Genomic DNA, 4,546 nt, shown 5'->3' with positions numbered 1-4,546 from the left:
TGGAGATGCTATTCCTGGCTCTTCCGGCTCAGGGATGGTGCCGACTGTCCTATCTATCTGGAGATGCTATTCCTGGCTCTTCCGGCTCAGGGATGGTGCCGACTGTCCTATCTATCTGGAGATGCTATTCCTGGCTCTTCCGGCTCAGGGATGGTGCCGACTGTCCTATCTGGAGATGCTATGCCTGGCTCTTCCGGCTCAGGGATGGTGCCGACTGTCCTATCTATCTGGAGATGCTATTCCTGGCTCTTCCGGCTCAGGGATGGTGCTGACTGTCCTATCTGGAGATGCTATTCCTGGCTCTTCCGGCTCAGGGATGGTGCCGACTGTCCTATCTGGTATCCTGTGCCCCGGAGTTTGCCAGGCCACCTCCTCTTCCATGTGACTTCCTGCAGCCTGTTCCTCCGCAGTGTGGCTCACACCCTTCTGCTGTGGAACTTTCGTTTCTTTAATAACTTCCTCCCTGTCAATTTCCCTTTCTCTCTCCGACTCCTATTGTCTGGCTGTTGCGTGTTTTGACTACTGTGTCATTTTCTTCCTCCTGCTCTTTGTTATCTGTGTCTTTGTCGTTTTATCACTCATCTGGGCACTTTACTAAACGTTGTTTTGCAGCTCGCCCATTAAATTTTGTTTTTATCTCTACCATAGCATTTTTAATATTTATGCAAGAGGTTGTTTATGCTTTGAGTCTTCTTATGGCTAACTGTGCCTGCCTCACGTCCTCTTTTCTCTGTGAGAACATTGGTTGCAGCGCACTTCATAATAGGCTTGTATTTCCTCCCTTGGACGTTATTCCCTCTGCCTCCACCTTCCTTCTCTCCTCTTTACCCAGACTGCCTTTCATTCCCCACACCACCCGACCAGGGGCTGCTTCTCTCCTGTTTACCCTACCTGCCTTTCACTCCCCACACCACCCGATCAGCGGCTGCATGTTCACAAAGGTCCGGGGATGCTGCTCAGGCAGAGCACTGAGAGAGCCCACTGCAGAGCCCGTGAGCTGAGGATACTCCATGACACACACTGCCCACTTGTTTGCAGAGGGGTGTTCCTGTCTACTGCAGGGGATGCAAGAGCTCCTGCTCCACGGCCTCCCAACATTCCGATAGGGGAAGAGTTCAAATGGTGTATGTGTGCTTATTCTTCCCTGCCTGTCCCTTCTCTTCTTGTGCTTATGTCCTTTGACTCAGAGTGGAAATCTCCAGGATTCTGCAGAGATGGGGAGGTGGAGACGCTCAGGAATAATTGATTCTTGTTAAATGTTTCCAACTCCTGGTTCGCATAATCCCCACACCAGCCAGGTGTAGGTTGTGAAGAGAGATGGGCATGTCTCATTTGGAGCCCTAGATTAGGGAGAACAGCATGAAACTGGGAAAAGGTGCTGGACCATGGGAAGAGGTCACCCCACGCTTCCTGTAGAATGTCAGCTGATTTAAGTTTCTCTGTCACTGAGCTAAGAGGTGTTTCCTGTCTTTGGAAAGGCTGAAATTTAGCACTCTTTGGGGAAATAAAGTACTGCACATGAGCAGGGCCCCTCCAGCAACAGCTCTGCAGGAGGTAAGTCAATGCTTTGTGCTCCCCTCTTTCTGTTGCATACCCCAGAGCAGACGTACCCTCTCTGGAATGAGGAGATGCTCCTGCTGGCCTGTCTAAGGACACCCTCAGGTGCACGCTGACTACAGCAACCATGTGCAGCAAGATGGGGTGGCATAAATATTCAGAGTGACTTCTGCCTTGGCTCTGTTATGGACTAAATGTCTGTGCTCCCCGGAGTTTTATAGCTTATAGACCACCTTGGAGCCTTGGAAAGATAACTGGATTTAGATGGTTAGGAAACTCCCCTTCCATTTTAGGACTAGTGGGTTAGTTAGGGGTGAGGAGATTCCTCTCTGTGTGAGGTCATATGAGATCACAGTGAGCAAGCTGCCATCTGCAAACCAGGATGAGGGTACCCACCAGAAACTGGCCTTTCTCGTCATTTTTGTCTCTGAACCTCCAGGTCCGTGAGAAAGGCAAGTTCACTGCCTAAGCTCCGCAGTCTACGGCACACCGCCCCAGCCGTCTGCTATGGTTCAAAAGTGGCCTCCAAGTCCTCGTCCCGAATGCAAAGGGACGGAGAGGTGTAGCATGTTAGGCCACCACAGTTTGGACCTCATGAATGGAGGCAAGCCATCATCCGGAGCGGGGCAGCATCAGAACGGGTTCCTTATGGAAAAGATGAGTTCAGCCCCTCTTCCTCCCTCCCACTGACCATCAGGACTGGAGAAGCAAGAATATTCAGAATTTCCACAGGAACTTCTTGATTAGTTAGGAAGCTCTGCCATTGTCCACTGTGGTAACCAAAAAGGGGATGCATGTGGACAGAGACAATCCGGATTTAACTTCTGTTCAGGTTCTACCCACAGCAGTGCTAGCACATGCTGCTTCCTCTGTCCCAGCTTGCTCTGTGGGCTTCAAATCCTGATACCCTAAGCAGAGACAAGATTCTGCTCACTAGAGCTATTTGGCTATGAAGCCTCAACAGTAGGCACCAGGCTAGTGTCAGGGCCCCAGGTCAGGATGTGCTGGCTGACGTCAGGGCTGGGAAGCCTAGCTGTCTCTGTTTTCCTGCTAGGCTTACACTCGCTCAACAGAAATAATCGCTAAGACTCTTGGAAGGTACGATGACAGCTGGATTGTGAGACATCTCACCACTCACATTTTTTGACAGATCATGATTTAGTTTAAAGAGTAGGGTGTTGGGGAGAATCATAATAACAGAAAATAGGGTGATGTAATCACAGGGCTTCATGAACTTGAATCCAAGTACATTCTGTTCAGTCAGAGGGGGATGCAGGGATGAGCAAGTCAGCAATGGACACGTGATAGGTGGGGCCGTTTCTGCTTAGGGAAGGTAAGTCTTACTCCTTTAAAATTTACCAGTTGTAGAACCATGAACAAGTCAAGAATTTTGTGTACTAACCTGTGCATTTCTAGCCAAAAGCGCTCCTCAACCATTCCCTGAAACATGCATATGGGTTCCTTCATTGTGAACTTGGTTCCACACTCCAGAAGGCAAATACACCTGCCTGCTCTCCTGGGATGTTCTCTTTAAGGCACTTTCCCACGAAAAAGGTTTAGAAAGAATAAAAAAAAACCAACAAATTATGAATGTTATAATTTATGGATAAATTCAAATAGATCAGCATTTCACATATATAACTTTGGGCAAAGAAGTACTACACATGTTTTTTATTTGTGATTCTGATCATTTTTTTTTATTTTTTAAATTTATTTATTTATTAAGGATTTCTGCCTCGTCCCCACAACCGCTTCCCATTTCCCTCCCCCTCCCCCGATCAAATCCCCCCCCCCCATCTGCTCAAAGAGCAATCAGGGTTCCCTGACCTGTGGGAAGCCCAAGGACTGCCCACCTCTATCCAGGTCTCGTAAGGTGAGCATTCAAACTGCCTAGGCTCCCACAAAGCCAGTACGTGCAGTAAGATCAAAAACCCACTGCAATTGTTCTTGAATTCTCAGTATTCCTCATTGTCCGCTATGTTCAGCTAGTCCGGATTTATCCCATGCTTTTTCAGACCTAGGCCAGCTGGCCTTGGTGAGATCCCAATAGAACATCCCCATTGTCTTAGTGTGTGGGTGCACCCCTCGTGGTCCTGAGTTCCTTGCTCGTGCTCCGTCTCCTTCTGCTCCTGATTTGGACCTTGAGATTTCTGTCCGGTGCTCCCGTGTGGGTCTCTGTCTCTGTCTCCTTTCATCGCCTGATGAAGGTTAATATGCCTGAGGATGCCTATGTGTTTGTCTTTGGATTCACCTTATTTAGCTTCTCTAGGAACATGAATTATAGGCTCAATGTCCTTTATTTATGGCTAGAAACCAAATATGAGTGAGTACATCCCATGTTCCTCTTTTTGGGTCTGGCTTACCTCACTCAGGATAGTGTTTTCTATTTCCATCCATTTGTATGCAAAATTCAAGAAGTCCTTGTTTTTTACTGCTGAGTAATACTCTAATATGTATATATTCCATACTTTCTTCATCCATTCTTCCGTTGAAGGGCATCTAGGTTGTTTCCAGGTTCTGGCTATTACAAACAATGCTGCCATGAACATAGTTGAGCATATACTTTTGTTGTATGATAGGGCCTCTCTTGGGTATATTCCCAAGAGTGGTATTGCTGGATCCAGGGGTAGGTTGATCCCGAATTTCCTGAGAAACCGAAACACTGCTTTCCAGAGTGGTTGCACAAGTTTGCATTCCCACCAGCAATGGGTGAGTGTACCCCTTTCTCCACAACCTCTCCAGCAAAGGCTATCATTGGTGTTTTTTATTTTAGCCATTCTGACAGGTGTAAGGTGGTATCTTAAAGTTGTCTTGATTTGCATTTCCCTGATCGCTAAGGAAGTTGAGCATGACCTTAAGTGTCTTTTGGCCATTTGAAGTTCTTCTGTTGAGAATTCTCTGTTCAGATCAGTGCCCCATTTTATAATTGGGTTGATTAGCCTTTTACGGTCTAGTTTCTTGAGTTCTTTATATATTTTGGAGATCAAAC

Source organism: Microtus oregoni, unplaced genomic scaffold (genome assembly GCF_018167655.1).
Source record: "Microtus oregoni isolate MIOR12 unplaced genomic scaffold, Mior012 000040F_ref0000088, whole genome shotgun sequence".
NCBI classification, from domain to species: Eukaryota; Metazoa; Chordata; class Mammalia; order Rodentia; family Cricetidae; genus Microtus; species Microtus oregoni.
The sequence above is the reverse complement of the archived record's forward strand: the minus strand, read 5'-3'. Positions refer to the sequence as shown.